General features: G+C 38.6%; 1 non-coding gene across 1 annotated transcript; it reads left to right on the plus strand.

Moving 5' to 3' along the window:
- Positions 1 to 8,554: 8,554 nt before the first annotated feature.
- Positions 8,555 to 8,659, plus strand: LOC112810829 (U6 spliceosomal RNA). Its single transcript, XR_003204897.1, has one exon. It is a non-coding gene; the product is annotated as a U6 spliceosomal RNA (small nuclear RNA).
- Positions 8,660 to 17,552: the final 8,893 nt, after the last annotated feature.

The following is a 17,552-nucleotide window of genomic DNA, read 5'->3' on the forward strand; positions in this document are numbered from 1 at the left end:
CTGGGTGTCTTAGGTCATGATCTCAGGGTCCTGGGATCGAGCCCTACATTGGGCTCCTTGCTCAACGGGGAGCCTGCTTCTCCCTGTCCCTCTGCCTGCCACTCTCCCTGCGTGTGCTCTCTCTCTCTCTGTCAAATAAATGAAATTTTTAAAAACAAAGGAAATTGGGTCTAGGGGCTCCATTAGGTTCAGATTAAATGTTTTAAGGGGAGAATACTTTGTAGGTTATGTTTGTATGTCATATTGCAACAAGTCAGAAAGCGTGTAAGGACAGGTCATTGCTTTGTTAGTAAAACTAAGTTTGATCATTTGGATAAGATGATACCATTGTAAAGCTCTCCATTGTAAAGATCTGTGGAGAGACTGTCACCTCTTTGAAAATTTATAATCGTGTATTTAAATCCTGAATCAATAGAAAATTAAAAATGAAATTGACTTTTCAGGAATGAATTGCATTAAAATGCAAACATGATTGAACTTGTGGAATGTGGCTGGAGCTAAACTCTGTACAGAATTAATATCCTTAAGAGAGATAGGATATAAGATATAAGAAACCAAGATTGCCTTGACCAGAACCTTCTTTTGTTGTTCAGCACTTTGTCCCCCGTACCTTTATTGTGTCTGGCACATAAGAAATTGATAAACCTTAGGGGGGAGAAAATTGAACCTTCTGGTCAAGAAGCTATAAGACAAAACAGAATAAACCTTAAGCTAATATAAGGATCAGGACAGTAAAAATGAGGATTAATTTGTATTTCCCTGATGCCAAGTGATGTTGAGCATTTTTTCATGTGGCTGTTGGCCATTTGTATGTCTTTGGAGAATCATCTGTTCGTGTCTTCTGCCCATTTCTTGACTGGATTTTTTGTTTTTTTTGGGTGTTGAGTTTGGTAACTTTTTTTTGTTGCTGTTAAGATTTTATTTATTTATATGAGAGAACCAAGCACAAGCAGGGGGAGAGGCAGAGGAAGAAGCAGGCTCCCCTCCGAGCAGGGAGCCTGATGCAGGATTTGATCCCAGGACCCTGGGATGATGACCTGAGCCGAAGGCAGACGCTTAACTGGCTGAACCACCCAGGCGCCCCTGAGTTTGATAACTTCTTGATAACAAGAGCTGGTTTAGATTTTGGATACTAGCCCTTTATTTGATTTTATCTTATTTTTTATGGCTGAACAATATTCCGTATTATATATAATATTCCATATAAATATTCCAATATAAAATACACACCACATTTTCCTTATCCCTTCATCTGTTGATGGATGTTAGATTATTTCCATTTCTTGGCTGTTGTAAATAATGCTGCAATGCACATGAGGGAGCTGATATCTCTTAAAGATAGTGATTTCATTTTTTATTTTTTGGACGTATAGCCAGAAGTGGGATTGCTGGGTTATATGGCAGTGGTATTTTTAATTTTTTGAAGACCCTCCATACTGTTTTCCACAGTGGCTGCACTAATTTATATTCCCACCAATTGTGTACAAGGGTACCCTTTTCTCTACCTCCTTACCAGCTCTTGTTATTTCTTGTCTTTCTGATTACAGCCATTCTAATAGGTGTGAGGTGATATCTCACTGTGGTTTCGATATGCATTTCCCTGATGATTAGTGATAGTGATACCTTTTCATGTACCTGTTGGCCATTTGAATATCTGTGGGAAAATGTCTTCGGGTTCTTTACCAGTTTTTAAATTAGATTATCTGGGGGTTGTTTGTTTTGCTATTGAGTTTTATGATTTCATATCAACCTTTTATCCAGTATGTGGCTTGTAAATATTTTCTCTCTCCATAGGTTGCCTTTTCATTTTTTTATCTCATTTATTTTACTGTGCGGAAGTTTTTAGTTTGATATAGTCCCAGTTATTTATTTTTGCTTTTGTTACTGGTACTCTATGTGTCATGCAAAAAAAAAAAAAAAGAAAGAAAAAATCATTGCCAGAACTTTTTGCCTGTGTTTTCTCCTGGGAGTCTTATGTTTTCATGTCTTACATTTATTTAAGTCTTTAATCCATTTTGAGCTAATTGTTATGAGTAGTGTAAGAGGGGAGTCTAGTTTTATTCTTTTGCATATGAATATCCAGTTCCCCAGTACCATTTGTTGAAGAGACTGTCTTTATTGAGCATTCTTGGCTCTCTTTTCAAATATTAATTGACCATGAATGTATAGGTTTATTTCTGGGCTCTCAATTTTGTCCCATTGATCTGTGTGTCTGGTTTTATGCTGATACCCTACTCTTTTGATTCCTAAAGCTTTGTAATATGGTTTGAAATGGGGAAATGTCTCTAGCCTTGTTCTTCTGTGTCAGGATGGCTTTGGCTCGTCCAAGTCTTTTGGTTTAAAGTCTATTTTGTCTGATATTAGTATAGTCACACTTGCTCTTTTGGTACTTTTTGCATGGAATTTTTTTTTTTCCCCGATACTTTCAACCTGTTTGTGTCTTTGGATCTTATTAAGATGGATCATGTGTTTTTATCCGTTCTGCCAATCACTGTCTTTTGACTGGAAGAGTTTAATCCATTTACACTTAAAGTAATTATTGATAAGGAGGGACTTCTATCATTGTGTTATTTGCTTTCTATATGCTTTATGGATTTTTTTTCATCCCTCACTTCCTACATTACTGTCTTTTGTGTTTAGGTTTTTTGGGGGTTTTTTGGGGTTTTTTGGTATGGAAATGTTTAAGTTCTTTTCTCATTTCCCTTTGTGTATATTTTCTTTGTAGTTACCATGTGGATTATATTTGACATCCTAATTTGAATTTATACCAGCTTAATTTCAATAACATACAAAAACTGCACCTTTACAGCTCTGTATCCACCTCTTTTGGTTGTTAATGTCACATAATTATGTCTTCATACATTGTGTGTCCCAAAACAAGCTAATAATCTTTTAAATGCATTAGTCTCTAAAAGAGACTAATTTGTTTCTAAATATAGAAAACAAGATTTAGAGTAACAAACCAAAGTTACAGTAATATTAGATGTCCCGTTACTTCCAGCCTATTGATAATGATGATGTTGGCTAAGAATGCCTGAGGCATGGGGCACCTGGGTGGCTTAGTTGGTTTGGTGTTCAACTTCTGATTTTGGCTCAGGTCATGATCTCAGGGTTGTGAGATTGAGCCCCGAATCAGGCTGTGCACTGGGCATGGAGCCTACTTAAGATTCTCTCTCTCCCTCTCCCTCCATCCCTCCCTGCTTGTTCTCTCTCTCTCTCTCTCTCTCTCTCTCTCTCTCTCTCTGGGGGAAAAAAAAAAAGGAATGCCTGAGACACTTGCTCAAGCCCATAGTCCTTGTAGCAAGCCCTCACAGACATTTCCCCCACTGGGACCAAAGTTGTGGCTGGATCAGCCCCCATGGTTCTTATGACTTCAAGATATACCTCAGAAATGACCATCAGAGAACTTTGAAGAACGGGCATTATTACAGATCCTCTAAGACACATGGTGCATCCAAGGACTGCACAGTGAGGTTGCAGGTATAGGGAGAGTGCAGACCTGGGGCTCTGCCTTTATTAGGAACTGAGGGTGGGGTGTCTGGGGTTTCACGTTTCACTCCTTATTGGTTAATTTAAAGCCTGAGTGGGAATTAAGGTACTGGAAGGGAGAAGCAAGGTTACTCAAGTGATCAGTTTTCTAGGTTACCCAGGGCTTTCGGAAACAAGGAGCTTCATGAGTGAGGGTGACCTAATTCCTTCTCTGCTTGTTTTGCTAGTATTTGTGTCAAACAGTTGGCAATATGTCTATTCAAGATGGATTTCTTTTGTAATGGATGCCTCAGTGACCAAAATATTAATATCAGGTACTTACACTATTACCAAAAAACTTAATGTCAGCACTTATTACTATGCTAGCTTTTACACGAATTGTTTTTTTCTTTAAATGTATTAAGCTTTTAAATCACATAAAAAGCAAAAAGTACAACTACAAACCATTGTTTACTAGTTTGTCTAATTGCTCATGTATTTACCTTTATTGAGATCTTTATTTCTCTATATAGCTTGTGTTACTGTCTAGTGTCTTCATTTCACCTTTGCAAGACTCCCTTGAACATTTCTTGCAGGCTAGGTCTAGTGAGCACCAAGTCCTTTGGCTTTTGTTGACCTGGGAATGTCTTACTTTCTCTGTCAATTTGAAGGGCAGGTTTTTCTGGATATAGGATTCTTGGTTGCAAGTTTTTTTCCTTTGGCATTTTGCATATATTGATCCACTGTCTTCTGACCTCCAAAATTTCTGCTGAGAAATCTGATAATCTTATTGAGTATCCCTTGTATGTAATGATTCACTTCTCTCATCCAAGGTTCTTGGTTCTCTTTGTCTTTTGAAAGTTTGTAATGTGTCTTGTGGATCTCTTTTTATCAATTATTTTTTAAATTGAAGTATAGTTGACACAGGTATGGATCTCTTTGACTTAATTTTATATGGAGTTTGTTGTGTTTCTTGGATGTTTACTTTATGTCTTTAGTCAAATTTGGGAAGTTTTCAGCATTATTTCTTCAAATAATTTCTTCAGATTTCTTCTGCCTTTTTCCCTCCCTCTCTTCTCTTTCTTGGACTCCCATGATGCATATGTTGGTCCACTTGATGGTATCCCAGAGGTCCTTTAGGCTGTTTGCTTTTCCTTAATATTTTTTTCTTTCTGTTCCTCATACTCAGTAATTTTCATTGTTCTATATTCAAGTTCTCTGAGGCTTTCTTCTGCTTGCTCAAGTCTACCTTTGGATCCCTCTAGTGAACTTTTCATTTCAGTACTTTTTAGCTCCAGAGTTTCTTTTGTCTTTTTTAGATTTCCATCTCTTTATTGATATTCCATTTTTTTAAAGATTTTTATTTATTTATTTGACAGAGAGATAGCAAGAGAGGGAACACAAGCAGTGGGAGAGGGAGAAGCAGGCCTCCTGTTGAGCAGGGAGCCCGATGTGGGACTCGATCCCAGGACCCTGGGATCACGACCTGAGCCGAAGGCAGACGCTTAACGACTGAGCCACCCAGGCGCCCTATTTATATTCCATTTTGTTCCCACATTATTTTCTTGACTTTCTCCACATTTTCCTTTAGTTCTTTGAGCATCTTTAAGGCAGTTGTTTTAAAGTCTTTGTCTAGTATATCTGCCATTAGTTATTTTTCAGGGATAATTTCTGTTGATTAATTTGTATTTTCTTTGAATGCCTTTTGATTTTGATATTGTTTAAACTGGCCATTTGAATCTAATAAATGTGGTAACTCTGGAAATCAGATTCTCTCCCTTCCCCAGGGTTTGCTGTTTTGTTTTGTTTTGGAGGTTATTTGTTTATTTCTGGTTTTTGGTTTTGGTATTGGTTTTTGATTGTTGTAGGCCATCTCTGTTCCAAGGATAAGTTTGAAGTTTAGATCAGAAAAGATCTAAGACCTTATGTTTCACTTCCAGATCATAGAGTAAAAAAGTATCTCTGCAGACCCATTCTCAAGTAAAAGAAGTAAAGCTGGAAAGTAAAATTTAAAATCCCACAACAACTAAACATTTAAAGTTTGAAACATATCCTAAGGGCATACAGCAAGTGAAATATTTATCAAAAAATTTACTGAAACTTAGAACAGTGAGAATCTGGCATTTAAAATATGAACTGTTCCCTCCTCCACTCTGCAGTTTTCCTTGATAGAAGCTTCATTGTAGGTAGGTGTGACCAAGAAGATGGAGCTCCCTCTCCTTCCAGCTCCCAATCAAGGGTCACCATATCTCAGAGGGAGAGGGAGGCTGCAAGTGTTTCTCATCCTTACCAACTCAGTTGAAGAGGCTAAATGACTGATGAGTATGGTTGAGTAGTTTGGGACTTCCTCCACCAGCCCCTACCCTACATAGAAGGGATACTCTACTCAGGCATAGGGAGCCCAGAATACTGGGACCCTGATTGTCCTCATCTCAGCTTACATTTAGGACAGATTCCACACCAAGAGAGGCAGGATGAGAAGAGGCTACTACCAAGCACAATGCCCAGAATAGTGGTTCAGAGATTTTGCCCAGAGGGGGTAGCAGTCTGTAAGAAAAGAGCTCTGAAGCTCTCTCTGAAAGAACTGATTTTATTTGAAACAATATGGGATAATTCAAGGCTGAGGGCAATGTTAAAGCAAATAGTTCCTCTCAATTAAAAATAATAACCGAAACCATAGGTTAGCTATTTTATCATACACACCTGGGGAATGAGCTAATAATTTCTATATATTTTAAGGCCAACAGTACAATTACATAAATATTTTTCATGCAACTTCTTAAATCTCCTAGGAAGAAATATGAAGCTATACTGTATTATAATTACTTTTACTACTTTTTATTTGGTTTTGAATTTCTGTCCAGAATTACTTCATTTAAACTCGAAGAACATTCTTCAGTATTTCTTTTAAGGTAAGCCAGGTAGGAATGAATTCTGTCATTTTTTATTTCCTGGGAATATCTATTTTACTACCTTTTTTTTTTTTGAGAGGGAGGGGGTTAGGGGAGGGGCAGAGGGAGAGAGAGAGGGAGAGAATCTTAAGCAGACTCCACACCCAGCATGGAGCCCAACACAGGGCTTGATCTCACAACCCCGAGATCATGACCTGAGCCAAAAACAAGAGTTGGATGCTTAACCAGCTGAGCCACCCAGGCGCCCCACCATCATTTTCGAAAGATAATTTTGCTGGTTAAAAGATTGGTTGGTAGGGTTTTTCCGTTTGAGCAATTTGAATATGTTATCCCACTGCCTTATGTCCTCCATTGTTTCTGAGGTGAAGCATGCTGTTAATCTTATTGAGGTACCCTTGTGAGTAATACATTGATTTCTTCTTGCTGCTTTCAAGATACTCTGTCTTTAATTTTCAGCATTTTTACCATGATGTATCTGTTTGTGGGTGTCTGCACACATCCTGCTGGGAGTTTGTTGAGCTTCTGGTATGTATAGATTAATGCTTGTCCAAAAATTGGGGATGGTTTGGGGTGCCTGGGTGGCTCAGTTAAATGTCTGACTCTTGGTTTTGGCTCGGCTCATGGTCTTGGGGTCCGGAGATCAAACTCCCGTGTTGGGCTCCATGCTCAGTGTGGGGTCTGCTTATCCCTCCTCTCTCTCTCTCTCTCTCTCATAAAATTCTTTAAAAAATTGGGGATGGGGGTGCCTGGGTGGCTCAGTTGTTAAGCGTCTGCCTTTGGCTCAGGTCATGATCCCAGGGTCCTGGAATCAAGCCCTGCATTGGGGCTTCCTGCTCAGCAGGAAGCCTGCTTCTCCCTCTCCCACTCCCCCTGCTTGTGTTCCCTCTCTCACTGTGTCTCTGTCAAATAAATAAATAAAATGTTTTTTAAAAATTGGAGATGGTTAACATAACAATAAAAAAAAAATAAAAATTGGAGATGGTTTTAACCATTATTTCTTTAAATATTTTTCCTCCTCATTTCTTTTTTCTCTCCTCCTGGTTTTCTCATTAAATATATGTTGATGCATCTAAAGATGTTCCAAATTTATCTGAGTCTCTGTTCAGTTTCCTTCATTCTGTTTTCTCTGTTCTTCAGATTGTATATCTGTTTATCTATCTTCAAGTTTTCTGATTCTTCTGCCAACTCAAATCTACTGGTTAGCTCTTGTGATTTTTTTTTTTATATTAGTTATGGCATTCTTCAACTCCAGAATTGCCATTTGGTTCTTTTTATTATTTCTATCTCTTTATTGATATTCTCTACTTGATGAAACCTTGTCTTCATATCTTCCTTTGTTCTTGTCCCCTTTTCTTGCCAAAAAATGGATATATTAGGTAACATATCGTAGCAGTTCTGAATACCAATCCCTCCTCCCACCCCCAGACTTGCTTTTATTGTTTTTTGCTTAATTTGTTTTGTGTTTTGACTAGGCTATTTTAGTGAAATCCATTTCCCTTTGCAATGTGAAGCATTCAGTGTTGTGCTTGGGTGTGTTTTCAGTCACCTAGGATGACAGGAGTCTCCAACTGTCCTTTCCCTTGATCTCTTTGTGAAGCAATCTGACTTATTTGGTACTATTTCCAGCTCATTAGGCTCCACTGATTTCCTGCTGATTGCTCTGCTGTTTCCAACAATTTCTTGGAGGTGTAAATTGCTCAGTAGTCTGATCCAATTTAATTCTGGAAGGACTAGTTTTTAAGGTCAATCTCTGAGGTGTGTTTTGATCTCAGGATTTGTAGCATATATAGATATGTATAAAAATAAAAGCACAGAAAGTGAGAGGATGGAATGGAACTATATAGGAGTAACATTTATATAAGTCCGTGGAATTAAGTTGCTATAACTCTGAAGTCAATTCTACATTAAGATGTATATGGTATGTAGGGCACCTGGGTGGCTCAGTCAGTTAAGCATCTGCCTTCAGCTCAGGTCATGATCTCAGGGTTCTGGGATCAAGCCCCGCATCAGGCTTCCTGCTCAGTAGGGAGTCTGCTTCTCTCTCTGCCTTTGCTTCCCGCCCCCCCATTCGTGCTTGCTCTCTCTCTCTCAAATAAATAAAAATCTTTTTTAAAGATATATATGGTATGCTTTAAAGAATCTATTAAGAAAGTAACTTTAAAAATAGTGAATGAGTGCTTGCTTCAGCAGCACATATTCTAAAATTGGAAAAATACAGAGAAGATTAGCATGGCCCCTGTGCAAAGATGACACAAATTCATGAAGCATTCTATATTTTTTAACTATAGAGAACAAACAGGGTTATTAGAGGGAAGGTAGGTGTGGGGGGCTGGGTTAAATAGCTGATGGGTTAATAGGACACTTGTGATGAGTACCAGGTGTTGTATGTAAGTGATGAATCACTAAATTCTACACCTGAAACTAATATTACACTGTATGTTAACTGGAATTTAAGTAAAAACTTGAAAAAATATATATATAGTGAATGAGAAGAGAATCAAAATGTGTCACTATAAAAAAATCAACTAAACACAAAGGAAGGCAATAATGGAGAAAATGAGGGACAATAAAGCTATAAGATATAGGAAACAACAAAATAGCAAAGTAAGTCATTATCAGCAATTGCTTTAAATGTAAAGGGATTAAACTCCCAACCAAAAGACTTAGGTTGGCAGAATGGATATAAAACAAAACAGAATCCAACTATAAGCTGTCTACAAGAGACTCACTTTAGATCCAAGACACAATGGGTTAAAAATGAAATGCTTGGGAAAGATAGTGCAAATAATTACCAAGATAGAGCAGGAATTGGCTATACTAATACACAAAATAGACTAAAAACTGTTACAAGAGACAAAGAAGGACATTATATAATATATTGATAACAAGGTCGATATACCAAGAAGATCTATCAATTACAAACATATATGTGGCAAACATCAGAGCTCTGAAGTATATGAAGCAAATGTTGACAGAGAGGGAGAGACTTCAGCACGCTACTTTCAATAATATATAGAGCAACCAGACAGGTGATCAATAAGAAAATAGAAGACTTGAGCAATACTACAGACCAGTTGGGCCTGACAGATATACAGAACACTCCACCCAACAATAGAATACATTTGTGTCAAGTGCATGTATTCTTCAGGATAGACTATATGTTTATTTTTAAGATTTTATTTATTTATTTGACAGAGAGCAAGTAGGCAGAAGGAGAGGGAGAAGCAGGCTCCATGCTGTGCAAGGAGTCCAATGTGGGGCTCGATCACAGGATCCTGGGATCATGACCTGAGCCGAAGGCAGATGCTTAACTGAGCCACCCAGGCACCTCAGGATAGACCATAGAACTAGTTAATACTTGTTAAGCCACGGAACAAGTATTAAAAATTTTTTAAAGATTGAAACGAATTCAGTAGCATAAGGAAAACTGGAAAATCAACAAATATGTGAAAATTAATCAATACACTCTTAACTAATGAGTTAAAGAAGAAATCACAAGGGAAATTAGAAAATATCTTGAGAGAAATCAAAACAAAAACACAAACTACCAAAACTTGTGAGATGCAACAGAAGTAGTACTAGAGGGAAATTTATAGCAGTAAATGTCTATATTAAAAAGATTTCAAATCAACAACTGAACTTTACTCCTGAAAGAACTAGAAGAGAAAAACTAAACCCATAGGTGCTAGAAGGAAAGAAATAATCAAAATCAGAGTAGAGAAATAAAATAGAAGATAGAATAACAGCAGGGACAATTAGAGGAAATTAATGAAACCAAGAGTTGTTTCTCCAAAAAAATAACATATTAACAAATCATTAGCTAGGCTGACTAAAAGGAGAGAAGACTCAACTACATTAGAAATGAAAGAGATGAAGTTTCCTCAAAATGTTAAAAATAGAACTTTGGAAAACAGTATGGAAGTTCCTCAAGACATTAAAAATAGAGTTATCCTGTGACCGAACAATTGCACTACTGAGTATTTACCCCAAAGATACAGCTGTAGTGAAAAGAAGGCACATGGACCCCAATATTCCTAGCAGCAATGTCCACAATAGCCAAACTTGGAAGGAGCCAACATGTCCTTCAACGGATGAGTGGATAAAGATGTGGTTCATATATACAATGGAATAACACTCAGCCATCAGAAAGGATGAATACCTACCATTTGCATTGACATGGATGGAACAGGAGGGGATTATGCTAAGTGAAATAAGCAGAGAAAGACAATTATCATATGGTTTCACTTATATGTGGAATATAAAGAACAGCACAGAGGACCACAGGGGAAGGGAGGGAAAGCTGAGTGGGAAGAAATCAGAGAGGGAGACAAACCATGAGAGACTCTCGACTCTGGGAAATAAACAGGGTTACAGAGGGGAGGGAGGTGGGTGGGGGGATGGGGTAATCAGGTGATGGGTATTGAGGGCACGGGATGTGATGAGCACTGGGTGTTACATGCAACTAAGGAATCGTTGAACACTACATCAAAAACTAATGATGTACTATATGTTGGCTAGCTGAACATAATTAAAAAAATAATTTTGTAGTATACTATAAAAATTTTCAATATTTAATAAGGATGACTTATTCATTGTTTATCTGAAATTAAAAAAAAAAACAGATTCGAAGGGATACATGCACCCTGATGTTTACAGCAGCATTATCAACAATAACCAAACTATGGGGAGAGCCCAAGTGCACACTCACTGATGAATGGATAAAGACGATATGGTATGTGTGTGTGTGTGTACACATACATGCAATGGAATAATTAGCCATCAAAAAGAATGAAATTTATCAAAAGCTAATGATGTAATGAATGGTGACTAACAACATGATAAAATTAAATAAATAAAAACCCATGACCTTTAAAAAAAAAAGAATGAAATCTTGCCATTTGCAACTATATTGATGGAGCTAGAGAGTATAATGCTAAGTGAAATAAGTCAGAGGAAGACAAATAGCATATGATCTCACTCATATGTGGAACTTAAAGAAAACAGATGAATATATGGGAAGGGGGGAAAGAAAAAAAAGGAGAGAGAGAAACAAGCCATAAGAGACTACGGTAGAGGGCGCCTGGGTGGCTCAGTTGTTTAAGCGACTGCCTTCCGCTCAGGTCATGATCCTGGAGTCCCCGGATCGAGTCCCGCATCGGGCTCCCTGCTTAGCAGGGAGTCTGCTTCTCGCTCTGACCCTCTTCCCTCTCATGCTCTCTATCACTCTCTCTCTCACAATAAATAAATAAGAATCTTTAAAAAAAAAAAAAGAGACTACGGTAGAGAACAGACTGAGGGTTGATGGAGGGGAGGGGAGTGGGGGATGGGCTAGATGGGTGATGAGCACTTGTTTTGATGAGCACTGGGTGTTGTATCTAAGTAATGAACTACCAAATTCTCCAGAAACCAATATTTCACTGTATATTAACTACCTAAAATTTAAATTTAAAAAATAAAGTAAAAAAAAAAATGAAAGAGGTGAAATTACCAATTTTACAGAAGAGAGTAATATGAACAATTTTGTGCCAGCAAACTGGATAATCTAGATGAAATGGACAAATTTCTAGAAACAACCTACTAAGATTGAATCATGAAGAAATAGAAAATCTAAATATACTTACAACTAGAAAGGAGATTGAATCAGCAATCCAATACCTTCGAACAAAGAAAAGCTTAGGACCAAACAGCCTCACTGGTGAATTCTTCCAAATGATTTTAGATCTTAATTCTTTTATGGTACCATAGGCATGTATGTAAAGATACAAATTTCCCACTAAAAACATTCTTAACTGCATTTGATACATTTTGATAGGTTTTGTTTTTATTTTCATTCAGTTCAAAATACTTTTCTAATTTCTCATAATTTTTTGATGATTCCTAGAGTATTTAGAAATGTATTGATTAAAATACTTTTGAATCCCAAATTTCTTTAGTTGTTGATTTCTAGTTTATTTCCATTGTAGTCAGAGAACATACTTAGCATGATTTCATTTTTTAAAATTTATTAAGATGCTTTATGGTCTAGCATATTATTTAGGCTGGAGAGAATAATAGGGCATGCTGCCTTGAAAAGAGTGTGTATTCTTCTATTGGTAGAGTGTTCAATAAATATCAGCTCCATCAAATTGGTTGCTAGTATTACTGAAGTTTTCTGTATTCCTGCTGATTTTCTGCCTGGTTGTTATATCAATTATTGAGAGTGTATTGTTTAACTTTCCAACTTCTATGACTGAATTGTCTATGTCTCCCTTCAATTATGTCAGTTTTTATTTCATGTAACTGTGGGTTCTGTTAGGGGCAGATATGTTCATAACTGTTATATTTTTTGAAGAAATTACTCTTTTATTATTAAAGAATGTCCTTATTTTTCTCCAGTAACTTTTTTAAAGCATATTTTGTCTGATATTAATGTGACCATCCCTTCTCTCTTCTGGCCACTCTGTATGGTGTTTTTCCATTTTTTTTTTCAGCCTATTCCTGTCTATTGATATGGTTCAATTTATGTCTGCTATTTTGCTATTTTTCTGTATGCCTCATGTGGTTGGTTTGGTTTTTTTTTATATCTAACTTGTATTTGTTGAGGAACAATGTTATTCAGCATCTGCAAGGAAGATCTAGGGCTTATATACTTGTTTATGAGTTTGGTATACAGATGCTTTTTAAAAAAATTTTGGGGCTCCTGGGTGGCTCAGTCATTAAGCATCTGCCTTCAGGTCATGATCCCAGGGTCCTGGGATCGAGCCCCACATTGGGCTCCCTGATCAGTGGGAAGCCTGCCTCTCCCTCTCGACTCCCACACCCCCTGCTTGTGTTCCTGCTCTTGTTTTCTCTCTGTGTGTCAAATAAAGAAACAAAATCTTTAAAAATAATAAAAAAATAAAAAAAATTCCAGTGGATATATTAGAGAAGGGGAGAGGGGCAAAGGGAGAGGGAGAGAATCTTAAGCAGGCTCCACTCCCAGGATGGACCCCGACATCACGGCTTGATCTCACAACCCTGAGATCATGATCTGAGATGAAACCAAGAGTTGGAGGCCCAACCCCCTACTGCACCATCCAGGCATCCCTGTCAGAACTTTTCAAAGTCCCCTGTCACTGTCTTATTTTCCAGTTCTTCTAACCCGTTTCACAGCCCTAGGCGGATGTGATGCTGACCTTCAAAGAGTGACACCTGTTGCTATTGTTTTCAATAATGCCCTGAGGATAGACCTTTTACAGAGTTTCAAATCAGGTGAGTCCCCTCTGATGACTGCCAGACTCAGTTTCTGCCGTTTCTGGTGTTGGTTGAGAATGATTGAGAGTTACCCAAGGTAGAATGTCACAAATCCCACTGTTCTTATTGAGGTTCAGTAGTGTTTCTTCAATAAATGCCTTTAAGTTCAGTTCATTTATAGTGTTCTAAAATGGTAAATTTTTTGCCTTTTTTTTTTTTTTAAATCTGTGAAGGGAGAAGATTTACTGAGATCCTTACTGTACCATTCCAGAAGTCCCTTCTTGGCAGCTTCTTATAGGGTTAAACGTACACCATATGACTTAGAAATTCCACTCTGAGGTATTTACCCTAGAGAAATGAAAACTTATGTTCACACCAAAACCTGTAGGGTAATGTTCATAGAAGCTCTGTTCATAATCCCCCAAACTTGGAAACAAGTGAAGGACGACTCACAGAATGGGAGAAAACATTTGCAAATCATATATCTGATAAATAATTTGTATCTAGAATATAGAAAAAATGCTTATAATTCAAAAATCAAAATATAAATAACCCAATTTAAAAATTGGCAAAGATTCTGAATGAATGTTCTGCCAAGGACAATACACAAATGGTCAGCAAGCACATGGAAAGATGGTCAACATCTTTTAGCCTGCAGGGAAATACAAATCAAAATCACACTGAGTTACCATTTTGTACCCATTAGGGTGACTAGAATTAAAAAAAAGAGAGAGATAATAGATGTTGGTGAAGATATAGACAAACTGGAATTCTCATACACTGCTGGTGGGAGTGTAAAATGGTGCAGTTACTTGGGATAACAGACTAGCGGTTCCTTAAATAATTAAACATAGTGTTCTCATATCACCCAGCAATTCCACTTCTGGGTATATACCCAAGAGAAATAAAAAATATGTCCACACAAAAACTTGTAAATGGAGGAGTACCTTTGATGGGTGGTGAGGGCCAAGCTGTGCAACTCTCTACTCATACTGTAGGAAGATGGCTCAGAGACTTCTGAAGAGGTGGGCACCCCTTAACTCCAGGGCTCTGCAGACCCCACAGTACAGTCCTGGTGGCCTGACAGGAACACCTGGTTCAGCCTAATCAGTATACACACCACCAGAGTCTCTACAGTGACCTTTAACATCCAGGGTGGACCTGACTTTCAAGACTGAGTTGTCAACAGTGAGACACCAGTGCTTGTGGATTTCCATGCACAGTGGTGTGGCCCCTGCAGGTTTTTTTCCTCTGGGGCAAAGACTAGAGAAGATGGTGCCCAAACAGCACGGAAAGGTGGTAATGACCAAGGTGGATATTAATGACCACACATTATGAGTGTAAGATGTCAGCTGTTCCCCAATGTGCTGGCCATCAAGAATGGGACATGATGGGCAAGTTTGTAGGTATCAGGGACCAGCAGGAAGGCTTCCTAAAGAAGCTGATTGGCTGACAAACAGGGAAGAGTCCTGATTCCCCTTGCCCCCCCTGGATCCCCATGATCCCAGGGAAGGACTGTGATGGAACACACAGCCCTTCGGTGCCATCCCTTCACACCTCTTCCCTTTTCTCTGACCCCATGGGCCCATGCTTTGGAGACCCAGCTTCCAAACATGGGAGCCTCAAATATTTTCAACCCAGTTGACTGCCCAAGGTGGCCACCAGAAGAATGGTACTGCTGCTGGTCTGGGGACAGCTATCTTCCCACATTTGTCTCTCCTTCTAGGGCTTGTTGCCATTCCCCCAGGATGCCTGGAGAGAGCCCTGGGGCCAGCCACAGTGTTACTGTTCCAGCAGTAACAGCTTAGTTCTCATCTCCCTGATTTCTTCTAATCTGAACCCAGGTATGCCTCATTTGCCTCCTGTGTTTTTCTTTCCTGCTGTCCCCCCACTTTTTTTTTGTAAAAGAGAAAATTTAAGAAAAAAAATCAACAAGTGAGAATAATATACAATTCTCTCATTTATTTTAAGTTTGAAATAAAACTTTATGTGATTACTACCTCCTGCTGTGAAGAACAGACCCTGGGCTCTGCACTAAAATTACCCTGTAGCTGCCTCCCACTCCCCCACCCAAAGAGCTCTTCCCTTCTTTCCTCCTAGGCGCAAGGGCAGAGAATTGCACTGGGCTGGGGGAGCCCTGCAGACCCATGACTCTGGAAGGCTGAAGACACTGCCTTCCCTCACCATTAGCTGGCCCTTTTGTTGTCTGAGCAGGAGACTTACCTGTGAACAAGCCAGACCAATCAAACTAGAGTTCGCATTGTTAAAAAAAAAAAAAGAGAGAGAGATAATCAAACATGTAAATGGATTTTTATAACAGCATTATCCACAATAGCAAAATGTGGAAATAATGTCCACCAACAGGTGGATAAACAAAATGTGGCTGTTGTGGGATGAATTTGTCCCCCTAAAATTTATATATTGAGGTCCTAGCACCTAGTACCTCAGAAGGTGATGGTATTTGGAGATCGGGTCTTGAAAGAGGTAATTCAAGTTTAGTGAGGGCATGAAGGTGGGCCCTAACGCAATGACTAGTGTCTTTATAAAGAGAGATTAGGACACAGGCTTGTCCATACAGAAGGAAGACCATGTTAAGACATAGGGAGAAGAAACAACCCTGGTGACACATTCATGTTGGACATTGAACCTGTACAATTATGAGAAAATGCATTTCTGTTGTTGAAGCCACCACTCCGTGGTACTTTGTCACGGCAGCCCTTGCAAACAAATACAGTGGCATATCCACACAATGGACTATCATGCAGCCATAAAAAGGAATGAAGTAGTGATATACACTATAACTGGGATGAACCTTGAAAAACATTCTGCCAAGTGGAAAAAAAACAACACTTACCCAGTCATAAAAGACCACATGTTCTATGATCACATTCAGATGAAATTCCAGGATAGGGAAATCCAGTGATGAAAGTAGATTAGTGGTTGCTTATGGCTTCAAGGACTGGGGGTGGGGTGGGGGGAGTGGTCTTTTTATTACAGAGTTGTGGTTATGTGTAAAATTGCTATAAACATTCTTGAACAAGTTTCCTGTAGGTACATATTTCTAATTCTCTTGCACAGATACCCAGGAGTGAAATTACTAGATCATAGTGTAGATCTATGGTTAATTTTTACAAGAAATTCCAAATTGCTTTTCATAGTAGTTGTGCCAGCTTATACTCTCATGAGCAATACGTAACAGTTTCAGTTTCTCCACAGCCTTGTTAACGTTTGACATTGTCTGTCTTTCACATTTTAACCATTCTAGTAGATATGTTGTACTTGCTATTGTGGTGGCTTTGTGTTTTTCGTGGTGACTTGAGGACCCATTCTAATACCGTTTTTACAAATGGGTTATCTCCAAATGTTTTTAGACCTTGGCTAGAGGCCAATCAGTTGCTCTTCTTGAGCTGCTGGTTAAGTGCACACCCTAACTACCTCTCTCATTGGGGCTCACACTCCGGGACACTATACACCTGCCTTAATTGTCCCAGGACCAGGTACCGGACAACCAGGGACAGCCCCTCTTCCTCAGAGTCTGCTGAAATTATTCAAAGTAGCAGTCCTAAGCCTGCTTACCTTGCCTCCTTCGTTCCTTCCCACAGAAACAGCAATAAAGGTGCTTGCCCACAGTTCTCTTCTCTCCCGTGGCCTTGTGTACGATCCTGGCACTTCCACAAAGCGACCCCACATGGCATGCTGTGTTCTCCCCTGGGAACTGTGAGTATAATAAATTGTAAAATTCTCCACTTTCTCTCTCTTGATCTGCATCACCATACCTTACCCAAAGTAATATGGTTAAAACACTCATGCTGTGGACTTTTTTGTTGTTGTTGTTCTTATTGTCCATTTGTCTATCTTTTGTGAAGTGTCTGTTCACATCTTTTGCCCATTTTTTGTCTTTTATTTTCATCCTATTAAGTTGTATGAGTTCTTTAGATATGCTAAAGAGAAGCCCTTTTT

The sequence above is a fragment of the Callorhinus ursinus genome, unplaced genomic scaffold (assembly GCF_003265705.2).
Source record: "Callorhinus ursinus isolate GAN/ISIS: 27379988/994484 unplaced genomic scaffold, GSC_fseal_2.0 scaffold61, whole genome shotgun sequence".
Lineage (NCBI taxonomy): Eukaryota > Metazoa > Chordata > Mammalia > Carnivora > Otariidae > Callorhinus > Callorhinus ursinus.